The sequence below is a fragment of the Pollachius pollachius genome (genome assembly GCF_949987615.1).
Source record: "Pollachius pollachius genome assembly, chromosome: 10".
NCBI classification, from domain to species: domain Eukaryota; kingdom Metazoa; phylum Chordata; class Actinopteri; order Gadiformes; family Gadidae; genus Pollachius; species Pollachius pollachius.
Window position 1 is genome coordinate 8986499 of NC_136943.1, and position 15163 is coordinate 9001661.

General features: G+C 44.2%; 1 protein-coding gene across 1 annotated transcript in view; it reads left to right on the forward strand.

The window, feature by feature from the left end:
• The window catches only part of cenpi (centromere protein I), a 35711-nt gene extending 30259 nt beyond the window's left edge, over positions 1 to 5452 (forward strand). The window contains exon 21 of the transcript XR_013812190.1: positions 5416 to 5452. The gene's annotated coding sequence lies outside the window, so the exon portion shown is untranslated. The remainder of the gene's footprint in view (positions 1 to 5415) is intronic.
• Positions 5453 to 15163: the final 9711 nt, after the last annotated feature.

Consider the following 15163-nt stretch of genomic DNA (forward strand, 5'->3'; position numbering starts at 1 on the left):
GCCATTGAGGTAGAAGTGTGGAGTCTTGATAAAAAAGTTTTAAAAAAAAACACACATATATAAAGCTAGGGTAGGCAATTTGGAGAAACTAGTTAAGTTTAAGTATCCAAAAAGTATTGAACTGAAAAGTCCCACCCCTCTCTTCAGGCCTGCTTCCAAAACACATGACTAGCTTGATAGTTTCAGTGATGAATAAATACATCTGTCTACCACAGCTTTAATCTTACCTAGCACGAAGCTACCAACTACGTGCTGGCTGATGACTCATTGAAAGATTTGTCCCTTTTTTTAATTCATGAATGATAACCGTGAGGGAGAGATGGATGGTTATGAGGTGAGAGGGATTGATGGAGACAAAGAGATCTTTGATGACTATGGTTCTAGCAGTAATGTGCCATGTCCTCTTTCCTCATACCTCAGGGATCTGACCACAAGTAGAGCTTGGAACTTGGCCACGAGGTGAACAAAATGGGTTTGGCACATTTTGCCAAACGAGTAATTGTGGGACTTTGAAGTCTGTCATCATTTATTGGTAATTTTGCATTTTCCAGCATTCAGCTCATTGAGCTCAGCTGGTGAAGGAGATAATGACATGTTATTTTCTCATTTCCTACACCATTGTTACTGTTTCATTACAATCAGCAGAAAATGGTGGCGCGTCATAAATAGCTTTACTGGTAGCAGGGGAAGCCGTAGGCATGGCTTATAGTGTGGAGATACCAAAATGATCCGCCTGCTGTGGATCTTCCAGAGCCTACAACGTGGGGCTGTGTGAACTGTATAACAAATGGCAGGCCAAATTAAATAGCACTGTAGTGATATATGATTATGTCTGTTGGGACCCAAGTACCTTTAAAGGCAGCCATTCATTTTAGTAAATAAAATCACCATTCAAATTTGATGAGCTAGTGGGTTCCTGCTCGTGCGACACAGAACTCCCTGTTGATACATTGGTTGTTTTCATCCTGTTGACTAGTACTTACTCCTATGATTATTGCTTGAGTAGCTTAGAATGAAAGCTCTCTATGAAGGCATAGCATGACTGACATGCTTGTCTTCCACTGGCTGAAGTTGGACCTCCGGTTGAACTTGAAATCCTCTTCCTCACGGGTAGAGAATGAAAACCTATACCAAGAGTAGCATGGATCTGTTTGACGCTACCTGGAGTTGAGTCATTTCCATGCTAGGGGATCAAACAATTTAAGTTTGAGTGACATATTCATTCAATAGCCTTAATATGAGCCTTTCATGCAGCGATGGACAGGCAGGTACACTATGTGAAAACGAAAAGCCATCGCATTTAAACTTGTTCCTTTATGGCTCCCGATCGATCACCCACATTGGACATTATTTCTACACGAAAAATCAATGTTCTTGATTGGATTTGTTTTTCATTCCTCAACCATGGCTGATTTCATTGACTAAAGGAAGAGCAGTGCATGCCCCTCGATTCTACCATTCATCTTAAAGATGTCAGCGACCGCAGTAGACGGCATTCCTGTGTCAACGCAACCACAGTTACCTTCATTACCATTACCTTGCCTGCCAAATGTTTCACCTTGTGTGTGTGTGTGTGTGTGTGTGTGTGTGTGTGTGTGTGTGTGCGTGTGTGCCCGCCAGGGCCGGCCCTGACCAATTTGGCGCCCTAGGCAAGATTTTTGCTGGCGCCCCCTACCCCTTTGGATCGCACAGTAAATTCGACTACCAATGTTCATACACTCAGAGAAGCTGCAAAGCTTTGTCTTTGAGACTCTTTTATTTTAGATAGAAAATTAAACACACAAAAAACGTATTACAAACCAAGTAAAAAGCAATGAATGACAAAATATAATATAAATAAGGTATGCACAAAATACTGCAGATGTTAGATCTTTTAATAATTAAAAACTTTTCATTTTAAAAAAAGTCTTGCAAAACAAGTGACAATGAATCAATCATACAATAAGGTATGCACAAAATACTGCAAAGAAATGCACAATGTTTACTAAAGGCATTCATAAGCAAAATAATAGATATGAGTTCAGATTCAAATTATTGTACATACAATTAAATGTAGCATGGTTTATCTAGTTTGGTTCTAACCAGAGATTAAACAAGCACTCATGTGAAGTGTAAAAAAAATACAATAATATATTATATGAAAGATATGGGAAATGTAAGATATGCAAACCACAAATTATCATCCAAAATCAGCTTGAAAATAAACACTGCCCCAACAATGTTTACTACAATGCATTGGATAATTTAAGGATAATACCCCCATTTTACTGTAGGTTACAAATTGTTATGGACCTATGTACATAGCTGACATGTTTTCATTTTCATGGAAGCGTGGGGGTTTGGGTTGAGCAGCGGACCAGCTAGGTTAACCCATTCAGACCGGATCACGCATCTGTGCGTGATACCTTTAAGACCGGATTGCGCGTCAATGCGTGTTTACCATTAACCCATTTGTACCGGCTGGGTCACACCAAATTTGTACCGGGTGCCAAATTTGTACCGGGTACGTAATCCATTCCAAACCTGCCTGGCAACAGATGATCGCGGACGATCGCGTCGATTGACGTAGGAAGGTTCAAGAACATTCGCGGTTAAACACTCGGTTTACTACACATTAAACACAGAGGTTACTAGCTAAATTCGATTAAACAATTAAATGCAATACAAATATAAAGTTAGGAACGCTAATAAATGTTATTTGTAAAGTTAGGGCTATCTGTCTTGTCGCGCTCAATGAACGACTTCGCGAATGTTCTTGAACTCAATGAACGACTTCGCGAATGTTCTTGAACCTTCCTACGTCAATCGACGCGATCGTCCGCGATCATCTGTTGCCAGGCAGGTTTGGAATGGATTACGTATGGATTACGTACCCGGTACAAATTTGGCACCCGGTACAAATTTGGTGTGACATGCGGAGCAACATTGTATCTACTAGATACAATGTTGCGCCGCACAGCAGCCGGTACAAATGGGTTAAGAGCTGCCGTTCAATTTCTTTTTTAAAAACAAACACTGCATGACTAGTTAACTCCGGTTAAGTTGTTTACACGTTGCTTGGCAACGCGCTACGCCCTGACAACTGTTGGCGGACTATTTGTATTTACCAATTAATAAAAACACATTTAAAACCACATATTGCTTCGATAAGTGAATAAATTAAATCAATAGCCATGTATTAAGCGGAGTTATGTATAGGGAGCTCCAGAGAAATAAAGATAGAAAGGTGAACAAGAGCCCGACAAAGTGACCAGTTGGCTATATAGCCAGCCAGGCCTACATTAAAGATGAACAAATTAAAGTTACTGTACCTCTGTCTTTTCCCGTTTTTCCTCATCTTTCTTTCTTTTCCTCCCATGGGCGCCAGAGTGTTTAGGTTTCTTTGACATTGTGATGTGCAAATAGATAGCTTTCTCCTCTCCGGTCCGAATGATGTATCAAGTGGGTAATTAAGGTAACTCGCCCGCCCCAACCTCCCGATTCAGGTCGTGTCTATGGTGATGGTAGAGTCTATATTTATGTCTAATATTTATTTCGACATAACTACTGGTACTAAGTAATATAAACATTGAAGTTAAAGTTAGATGAATACAGTGTGCAAAAAAAAAACAACCCCATAGTTTTGACGCCCCCTGGGGATGGATGCGCCTGTAGCATTCGCCTATACTGCCTAGGCCCAGGGCTGGGCCTGGTGCCCGCCAAAGTTTTGAAAAGTAATGTAATTCAAAAGCAAGGGGTTGAGTTGGTAGCTCTAGCTGACTTTACTGTAGCTGAAGAAAGTGTAGCTTTCTGTTGCTAATTAGTTGAATGTATTGACTGTAGATAAATATAGTCGACTGTAGTTAAATGTGGCTGACTTTAGATGAATGTAGACTGTAGTGACTAGATAAATATAGTCGACTTTAGTTAAATGCGTCTGATTTTAGATGAATGTAGACTGTAGTGACTGTAGATAAATAGAGTCGACTGTAGTTAAATTTGGCTGACTTTAGATGAATGCGGACTGTAGTGACTTCAGATAGATATAGTCGAGTGTTGTTTAATGTGTCTGACTTAAGATGAATGTAGGCTGTAGTGACTGTAAATGTATGTAGTCGACTGTAGTTAAATGTAGCTGACTCCAGATGAATGTAGACTGTAGGGACTGTCGACTAATGTAGTCGACTGTGGTTAAATGTAGCTGACACCAGATGAATGCAGACTGTAGGGACTCTCTCTGACTGTCTAAATGCAGGGATTTGTACTCTGTCCAAGTCAGTGGCTCAACAGCAGATAGCAATAGAATGAGTGTGTAGTTCGCCGTCCTCAGCCCCTGTAGCCCGTGTGCGTACTGCTTGTGTGTGTGTGGGTGCCTGCGTACGTGCTTGTGTGTGCGCATGAACGCATGAGCAACTGGATGTAGCATTTGTATGGATGAACAGCCTTCTAAACACTACACGCACGCACGCACGGACGCATGCACGCACACACACACACGATACATAGCCTATGGGTGGAGGATGTGTTTGACAGGGGCTCAACAAGCATTCACGAACACACACACACACACACACACACACACACACACATCTGATGGTTAAATTCGGTATGACAGTAATACAGAATTTGATAATGGATTTGAAAGGAAACTGCTGAGTGTGGCTGTATTATCTCATAATTAAAGCGCACACATATTTCTGCGTTTGTATGTGATTAGCGTATCCTTTGGTTGACATTAATTCTGGGAGTGATCTCCCGGCATGTATATACAGTATGTGTGTATGCAGAACGCGGGAGGAGTGTGTGGGTGGCTGTGTGTGTGTGCGTGCCTTAGTAGGTGGACAGTATCAGGACGGTGTGAATACAGTAGCAGAATAGGGGGTTGGTGTGCTGTGTTTTAGGAGATCCAAGAGATATACTGATGAGTGCATACACTGGGGTCTTTGAAGTAAAGTTTCTGCGGCAGATGATGACAAAACCACTATGAAAGCAGGATGAGCTGCACAAAACTCTTCTTCACATCACTTTTTAGGGGGGCTTCGTTTCTGGCTCACTTCCAATGTTCTCTCCCTTGCTTGCTCTCTCTCTCCCTAACCTCTCTTCTGGTGCTCTCTTTAAAACACAAACTGTGTAACTACAGAGAACATTTTCTTTTGATTATACGTGCGAGTATGATTAACACAGCGAACAAAGTTCATACTCCAATGCGTAATTTTGTTTTCTATCGCACTTTGCCCTTGAATTAAACTTGCACAGTGGAAGTCTGGACTACATCAGATGTGAATTACATCGGTTGTGCTCCCTCAACGGTCCTTTATAGAGATGGTAAAAGCACTTAAAGCAAAATGATATTTTATGAAGTGTATGGTTCATGGTTATGGATAGGGGGCTGAACTTGACGATCTATAACAAGCAGATGGTCTGTCTTCTCTCCAGATTCTGTATGACCATCAAGGTGTGGACTGGCTCTGACCAGCTGACAAATGGCACAAGCAGAAGGTAAAATAGAAATGCACTCCCATGATTCAACATTGATCCCATAATTCATCGCTGCTGACCTCAATGGGAATGTAATAAAAAATGCAATTACGTCTCACAGGTTTTACAGCACAGGAATAAATAATGGGGGACATGAAGAACTTGCGTTAGCCTGTGGTGGTTTTACGTCGATGAGGAGAGCTACAGTATGTGGGTGTGTGTGGTGGGATGGTACAACTTACCGAAGTCTATAGAAAAGTCCAAGTCAATATAGGGTCCAAGCTTAAAAAAAAGAAAAAGTGTAGAAGATTATAGAACATAGTTGTATGGAAAGATTTTCTTTGAACGAAGTATCATGCATGCCAGAATTTCTACAAGATAAAGACTAGCCATGACAGAACATTGCAGAGACATCAGACTGACGCGTTGTCCTGGGATTCAGGGTGTTAAAATGGTGGTACGTGTCACTTGGAGGCTCTGCTGGTATTTAGTGTTCTTGGAAGTCATAGCTTTGTCTTGTTGGGCTTTGGTGAGTGGCAGATGGGCTGCTGCCTCTTTATTGGCTACATGGTTTTGAATTATTTCGGGATTTTCATTTTGTTCTCTGACTTTGGGAAGGGTGAAGAGCGGAAATGTTACACAACGGGGGGGCATTGTATCATGATGAACACATAATTAACTGATATTAATGAATAAAATCAAAGTGCCATAAGGTGAGGGGAAAGTTATAACAAGATTAAAGCTGTAGAGAGTTTCAGATACAAATGCTGCAGAGGCGACAGAAGGGAACACATACGTTTTCAACATATTTTACAATCAGTGTTTAAAGTGTCAGAACCTGACATTGCGCCAAATTGTATGCAGCCATCTTGGCTGCTTCGCCCGTGCTACATACCTTTTTATATTGCTGTTAAATACACATTTAATGACCATGTTTATGGCCAATGAATCAAAGAAAGAATCTAGAATCTAATGACATGGAGTGTCATCATAAATATTAATAAAAAGCTAGTTTCTTTGCTGCCAAAGTAGTTCCAGAAGTTTGGAGAAACTCTCTCCTGAACTTTTTATAGTCCAACACCAAAATATACTATCCTTTGAGGTAGCGCAGTCTTTTGTCCAAGCGGACTTAATTTATTTCAGATACAGGTCAGTATGGGGCAGGCAGGAGTGAGGCATTTCGTCTGTGGGCATTGGCAATCAAACCCATTTCCTTTCGGCCAGGACCCTAGCTAATACACTTTCCTGTCCAATTAGTCTAAGTTATAAGTCTGCCTCAGAATCCATTTTCTCAACTTCTACACATTGACCTGACCACAAACTTCCCAGACTCGCTCCCTCATCCATAGTCTCTCTCTATATATCTCTCTCTCTCTCTCCCTCTCTCCCGGCAAGCCATCTTGGCCGAGGTCCTTGTGGTGTTTCAGAATGAATAATGGAACAGCTGGAGTTGGTAGGGAGCAAGGGTGGCAAGGACACTAACAGAAAGGACATAGACGCACGCGCACAAACGCATGCACCCATGCATGCGTGTCTGTGCATGGGTGCATACACAGATGTCGCGGGGGAGGTGAGCGTTCTGCTCGGTGTCTGACCAGCGCCCACCTCTGCTGGGCACACCGTGTCGTTCTGCTAGGGTGGGAAGCTATTTATTCAACTCCTAAAGCACACTCCAAATGCTCTGGACAGGAAAGGTGAAGGAAATTGGGTAAGCACTTTTTAAAGGTGTTATGCATTGGCTTTCCTATTGCTGTCTAAACCTTCTATTTTTACTTATGGAAAGGCTAATTCAGTTAGCATCCTACACTACACAATACAATGTATTGTATGCGTGCATTGTGAAGGTTAGAAGTAGGCCTTTCCTGCCATGGGCGATATAGGTGATTACCCAAGGTCTTGGCAGATTGCCTTCTTGGTGAACACCTACTGTTTGACCTACTACTTCACAACCTTCTCAATCTTTGCCATCTTCCCCTATCTTCACTAGCTACTGTCCTTCTCTGCCATGCCTATTGGCGGTTCAAATCCCTAAACCCACCTCTATTTCCCCTTCTGAAAAATAGAACGTGTGGTGACAATCAGGGTTAATCAACAGTGTTATTACAAGTGACAACCAGGGATTACCGTTGAGAGATGAAGATGATAACAACGCATTAGAAAAACGATTTAGGAAGACAAAGAGGGTGGTAAAACAAAACACTTGGCATCAATGTTGTCTTGCAATATTTAATGCTTGTTTATAAGATTAAATTAGAACGCTTGAATGGAACTTAATTCAGGGCACAATAAGGATACAGCCATAGCTAGTGTGGATTATATAGACTGTAAAAAACATCAGAATCTTACAAGGGTGTCAAAGAGGGTAGAAATGTTTTTAAATTTAACTATGTGGGTGGTTTATGCAGCCCTATAGGAACAGGTTGCTCTGTTATATGGAATTAAAAACTTGATCTATGCTCTGTTCTCCAGAACTGAGAACTAAGGAGAAGAGCACAACCTGAAGCTAAAAAATTCTTCTAACAAATCTATTTTTAGTGGATATTAGCAAAGCACACTGCTATAATGTGGGGGTGCTGCCTTGTTGGTTTGTTTGAACATTATCAACCACTCGTACACACAGAATACGTACACAGCCCATCCTAACTGCGGAAACACTTTTCGTCGCACACCTTCATCGCACAGTGAGCTGGGTTGCCAGAAACTGATCATCAACAACACCGAATCATAACATACCTTTCCATTACCGCATTGACTGATTCATGCCTGAATCCCCGGCTACGATACACCAAGGCCTCTCAGGGTACAGTGTGCAATAACACAGCGTGTATCTACAAGCTAATGGAAAAGTGGCATTATGTCAGCCTCAGGTCCCACTTAAGCTACTAAAAGAGTACCTGGAGCATCTTTTAGTTGCTACCTTTTTGTAAGAATTGCCCTACCACTCAATTTCCAGCTAAACCCTGGGTGAGGGTGACTCTTCAAAACTCACAGAGACGCTCAGAAAAACACGCTCTGCTAAGCCTCCCTCGCATTACCCTCTTTTATCACACCGTCTACACGGCCGCTGTAGCTCTTTATCCTCTCGCGTCACTTTGTTTCCACCCTGAATCCTCTGCTTACTTTAACTCCGGCGTGAGGCAGAGGCGGAGTGTGTTTTTTCGGGAGGAGCAGGGGCTTGCCGTAGCATTATGTTTAAGATATGTATTATTCCTCATTCTGACAGCCGGGAAAGGCAGGGTCCTGCCACGGGAGCCGCTGATGTGTGTTGAAATGAATGAGAGTGACAGCCAGCCCTCCTGGCGCCTCACATCTCATTCCACACTCGGGCTTAATGGGAAGTGCCGGACCAAGACCACCGCCATGTTTGTTCACTGTCTTATTCTTGGCCCGTTCTCTCACTCTGTCTCCCTGTATCAGCTCTGTAACAGAATATAGGTTACGCCTCGATTGCATGCATTCTTTTCTATTGTTTTGTTTTTTTGGGGATTTACTTTTAGTTTCGGTATGTGTCCTTTTCTTCGACCCCCTTCCCCCGCCCACCCCCTACTGTTTGCTTGCTATTGATCCATCTGTTCATACTCCGGGTCTGTTTTCGATCTCTGGGTTTCATTGCATCCCTCTTACCTTCTGCCCTCCTCGGTTCGTAGTGTGGAGCAGCACCTCCGTGGAGTGACAGGTCTCGCACGCCCAGTGCTTGATCAATATGTTGATCATTCTATGCCGTAAAGCTTTCTCCACTGTAAAACATTGCCCTTGTGTAGACCTTCCCAAATGATGTTGGGCATACCAACCCACCAACCGTATCTACCATTTAGTCAGTCAGCAATCTCATGAAACCATCAGCTATGGTCTGGCGATTACTTACCTCTGGCAATACGCGACAGGCCATATTTCTGGGCTTCCATTGTAGCCGGATCTCAGATATCCTGGCTGAGACTTTCTGTTCTGTGTGCCACTCATTGTTTATGGTCAGATAAAGCAATTTGAGATGCAAGAATGGAGTTAGAGTTTATATTTATATATTTTTATTTGCAGCTGAGTCAAATGTTTCTCCACAGAATACACAAACATAGATGTTTTTTTAAGGTGTTTCTGGTGTTTCAAATATTAAAGCAAATTTAAAGGTAAAAGGTTGTCCGACGATAGCCTATGGGTTCCACGGTTGTTGCTCTCCACTCAGACTATTTACCTTTATGCAACCAAACTCCACACGTGATTGGTCAATACTACTCTGACTAGGGCTAAACGATTTGGGCAAATAATTGAATTGTGATTATTTCGACCAATTTTGCGATTGTGATTTAGAATGTGTTTTTTTATTTTTATGTTCCTTATGTTATGTATTATTCATTAACCAAGCAATAAATCATTCTATAGTATGAATAACACAACATTGGAAGCAGTCAACATATAAACTGCTATTTCCTTTTGGCCAGGCCTATGTGTTGAGATGAATTGATGCATGAATTGATATAATGCAACTTTATTTAACTATAACTATAATACGTATCTTACCGGACTCCAGTTAGTACGTTTTTGTTTTTTTATTGCAGCCTTTATTACATCGCGATGTAGGTTTGATTGGATTAATCGTTCAGCCCTAACTACAAACTTAAAACAAAAACACTTCGATACCAAAATCGTATGACGTTGCCCACAGATTCTGAACTCGTATGCAGCTATCTGTTCATAGAGATAAGTCATTCAGCACTCAGCAGGCACTCCTATTGAAAGTGACTTTCAGTGAAATCCGATACAGGTCAGGTACGGGGGGATAGGGAACTTACTGACAGAATTCTAACAGGCAGACTGCGGATATTGGGGATCAAACCCAGTACCACTCCTGTCTGGGATCAAACTTCAAACCCTGATCACCCCACCGGGGGAACACTTGCCCTCTATCCTCCCTTTACAACTTCATCAAACACCTGTTTCCCCATGAGGGGGGCAGAGTATAGCTCCACTCTATGCCCTTGATTGCACTGTCTAGACGACACTACGCAGCCCTCTGCTTAACTGGGTTACTCATGTCCCCCATCTCATCTCCAGAGCACACATGGCGCGCCTGGGATTCAACCAAACTCAGAACTCCTGACGCAACGCTGCCCTGACTGACAACTGTTAGACGACTTTCCCTTCAAATGAAGTATGCTGGGATTTTCCCATGGGGGTGAAACTTCACTTCAAACTGCTCCGCTTTAGAATCACCCTTCAGGCCACCCATGCCCTGTCTGCAGGAATGCTCAGGTATGCTGGTGTAGCTGTACAGCTGGCACAGACGCCTAGCAATATCGGTCACCGCTGCACAGGACAATCGCAATCGATGTAATCGCTCACTACAATCATACAGTGTTTGAAAAAATAAACTATTTCATCATCACCAGGTCAAGTTTGGAAGGAGAACAAAAGAGACGGGGTGGAAAACACCATCTTTTTAGGGATGTGAAAATCATTCAAAATAATACATACATATCTTAAGGTCTTAACCCGTCCTTCCAACCCATCAATGCTCTCGAGAAATCATTGAATCACGGAAGACAGCCCCAAATCATGTCTCCTCACTGAAATATTTTTGAACGGGTGCACACCATTTCCACTGACAAAATCCTCTTTAGGTATTGATTGAATTGTATTTTCCTCTCTCTCCCTCTCTAGTTGTTACCGGAGCATAATAATAGTATAAACGCTGTTGACTGGTCTGAGTGCACTTCAGCATGGGGTCCCATTCAGAGGGACAAGCACTCTGTCTTCTCAGTGCCGCCTGTCCTCGCTGTAGCGTAAGGTGTGGAAAGTGCTCTTCCCTGTCGAGGCATCACTCCAGGGCCCCGGCCAACGTCCCCCCTCCCTCCAAACCTTCCTTCTTGGAGGGGGGAGGAAAGATTTGACAACCGTTTGCCTCCAGATGGGAGTCAGGATGTGGCAGATGTGTTGCCTCCTCAGAGGCTGGTGTTTTGAGGCCGCTTAACACCCAGGGTCACTGGGATGGCCACAGAGGGATTGGAGGAGAGGAGAGAGTGAGAAGGGGAGAGAGGTATAAAATGTTGTCCTCAGTAATAAATCATACGGGCATCTGCTTTGTGTGTGTGTTTGTGGGTGTGTGTGTGTGTCAGAGTGCAGCATTGACTTGTTCTCTCTCTCTCTCTCTCTCTCTCTCTCTCTCTGTCTCTCTCTCTCTGTCTCTCTCTCTCTTTCTCTCTCTCTCTCTTATGGTGATGATGAAGGGCATAAACACAGTCGTAGAGGGAACTGACTTAAAGTCATTACCAGATATGCCTCTCCTGAGACACTATAAAAAATGGAGGGCACATATGTAGATGCTCTGCCAACTGCATTCCTTATTCAGGTTTCTGGAGCACCACACAAACAGCAGTGACATGAATTAGTTTGTTAGCTATACGGGTAGTAGGACTGGTTCAACACAAGGTGGAAAACAATGTTGAGTCTGCATCTTCTGTCCTACTCCTAAAAGCTGTCAACATAAGAATACGGGCGTCTAAGCTGATGTTATTGTGACAAAGTCTTTGTGTTCCAGTCTGTTATCGCTAATGCACTCGCTAATGCATTTAACTCTAGGCTTTTTTTTTTATGTTGTTTGTTGTTCGAGATCCTATTCTGACCGACACAGACATCGGTTTTGGTCCCTTAGCTGAAGAGGAGCACACTGCTGCTTGTTAAATATCCCTCAGTGCTGGTTGACGTGTGTGCACCTCTTGCCGCAGGGCTTGTAGACCTAATGAAGTAAGCTATGTATAATTCCTACGCATGAATATCAAATGGTGGAGCGTCGTCTCAATTAGGCCCGTAGTCTTGTCATTCCCCATTCTCCTTCCTGAACAATTATCTTCACGTTCTCTGTCTCTATTTTTATTTCACATAGAATTTCCCAACTTGTGTGTCCATAGACGCGGCGAAAGACGTTCAAAAGACACTCGACAGTTGGCCTGCACCTCAAGGCTTCACTGGTTACCGGAGGCGTTGGCTAATGTAATATCAATACGTGAAGTTTGTCAGATGTGTGATGTGGTTCCCAATGTGTCTGATGGCTGTAGTGGAGCAGAGCCACCAGCCTCTGGCTCCTCTTTTTGTCCTTCCTAAGTCTTAAACAAGCTGTCTACCATTGTCACTTTAACTCACACTCCCTCTGTCTTTATCTCTCCCTCCCACTCTATCTTTCTGTCCAACTTTATCTTTCCCTCCACCTTTATCCCTCTCTGCATGTTTATCGGTGTGTGTGTGTGTGTGTGTGTGTGTGTGTGTGTCTCTCTCTCTGTCTATCTCTGTCTCTGTCTCTCTCCCTCTCCCTTTTGCTTTCCCCTCCCTTCCTTTGTTCCTTTTGATTTCCTCATGGAAAATGAGGGAAATTCATAATATCAATGAAAGCTTTGATCGTATTAACACCCCCCCCCCCCCCCCATCAAATCATTGCATTACATGAGACAAACGCAGGAAGGAATGGCTAATCTAATGCCATTGGATGTTTTGAAATGGGGGCTGGCTGCTCTAGCTGTCTGCTTTGAAAATTAAAACTGTCCCTCAGTCAGTCACAGCCCGGCGTCAAGGTAGTTATTATACCCTCCCCACACTACACACTCCACACACACACACACCCAGACAATGTAGCAATGCTGCACACAGTCAACAGTGTAGCTAATGTCAGGGGGAAAAGAACAGAAAAAGTTAATTAGCAAGCAAGAAGCTGTCTTCTTTTCCTTAGTATAAAACTATAATGTGAATAATGAATGCCACTACCAGCGCTGGAAATAGTCCAGTTCCTTTCTTGTTCAGCTGGCTGTTATCTGCCAGCTTGCCATTAAACTTTTATCGCTGTTTTGAACTCTCTGAGAGTTTGCTTTGTCCTCCGGACCTCTGGGCACCTTCCGTCCTTCAACCACACTGAGCGGAGAACCGGACTTGGTCTGGAACAACCCCTAGGTCAATAGAGCGAGTCAATAGAGCGAGCCTCTCCTCCTATAAACGGCCATGCCCTTCCTCATGCCAATGCATCCGTCTTCTCGGTCTGTATTAAAAACACATTACCGACCGTTTGTTTGTTTAGGTCAACACATCGATTGCGTGTGTGTGTGTGTGCGTGCATGCATGCCGCGTGTGCGTGTGCGTGTGTGTGTGCGTGTGTGTGTGCGTGTGTTTGCGTGCGTGTGTGTTTCCATGTGTGCAAAGTCCTAGAGCTTCCGGCCAGGCCTGGTTGCTGCATGGTAACAGAGGAAGGGCGAGGAGGGAGAGGAGGTCCTCAGGCTATGCAGGCCAAAGCCTCTCCACTGGGGGGGGCTGAGTGTTAAGCCCTGTGGGCGGTGGTTACACACCTCGGGCAGGGCCGAACAGGGGACACAGACCAGGGGTGGGGATTGGATGGAGGGACATGCTGTGAATGTCCCTCCATCTAAGGGATGGAGGGACATGGAGTGAGTTGAGTAAAAAAAGGCAGAGGCCTCATTGGCATTCGTGTCCCTCTCTGCCGCCTCTGGCCCGCGGCAGTGGGCCGGTGTCCCTGCCGGTTTTGCTTTCAGGGGCTGTGTGTGCTCTCTGCTGATAACACCACACAGGGGCTTGCACATGCACACACGCAGTTATGGGGACCCATACATATATGTATGCATACAAACACACGCAGATGCAGAAACACACACAAGCATGCATAGCGTACGTACACACGCACACGCACACACACGGGCAACGACATCTGTGGAGGGAGGCTCAGACGTTAGGCTGGGATGGAATCCAAACGGCCCGATGCTGCGCCCCTCTCAGAGGTTACAGTGAACTCTGGCAGCCAGCTCGGTGCCATCAATTTGCAAAAACCACTCCCGTTAGTTCCTTCGTTGTGTGTGTGTGTGGTGAGTGATATGTGTGTGATATGTGGGAGTGTGACAGAGTGTTGTGTGTGTGTGTGTGTGTGTCTGTGTGTGTGTGTGTGGATTGGTTTATGTTTGAGCGTACGAGAGTCCCTGTGTCGTTCGGTGCGAGCATGTGAGTGTGTGTGTTACTTATGTGTGTACATGTTAGTGTGTGTGTGAGCGGGTACGGGATAGTCCTGACTGCGAGACTGTGTGTCTGTCCGTCTGTATGCATGGATGTTTGTTATGTGTGTGTACATGTGCGTTTATGCATGGATGGATGTGCGTGTTTGTGTGTGTGTGTGTGTGTGTGTGTGTGTGCATGCGTGTATATGCATGGATGTGTGTGCGTGTTTGTGTGTGTGTGCATGCGTGTATATGCATGGATGTGTGTGCGTGTTTGTGTGTGTGTGTGTGTGTGTGTGCATGAGTGTATATGCATGGATGTGTGTGCGTTTTTGTGTTTGTGTGTGTGTGTGTGTGTGTGTGTGTGTGTGTTTGTGTGTGTGTGCATGCGTGTACATGCATGCACACACGTGTGTGTGTGTGTGTGTGTGAGTGTGGATGCTTGGCTAGATTCCCGGCACAAGAAGGGATTAGAGTAAAAACAAGACAGCTGTTTAAATGGCATGCCCCCTCGCTCCCCATCCTATTATCAGATCCCTGGGCCATCAATTTGAGAGCGGTCTTTGACCCCTGTGTGTGTGTGTCTATTGCCTCCTAGGTTACACAGCCCCTCCCCCTAAGTGAAGGATCGCAGTGGATACAGTGGTGCGTCGCCGCGGCAACCCCTTTGGCCTCCGCCCCTCCGGCTCCTCATTCGCCAAGACGTCGACCCTGAAGCCGCGTCCATC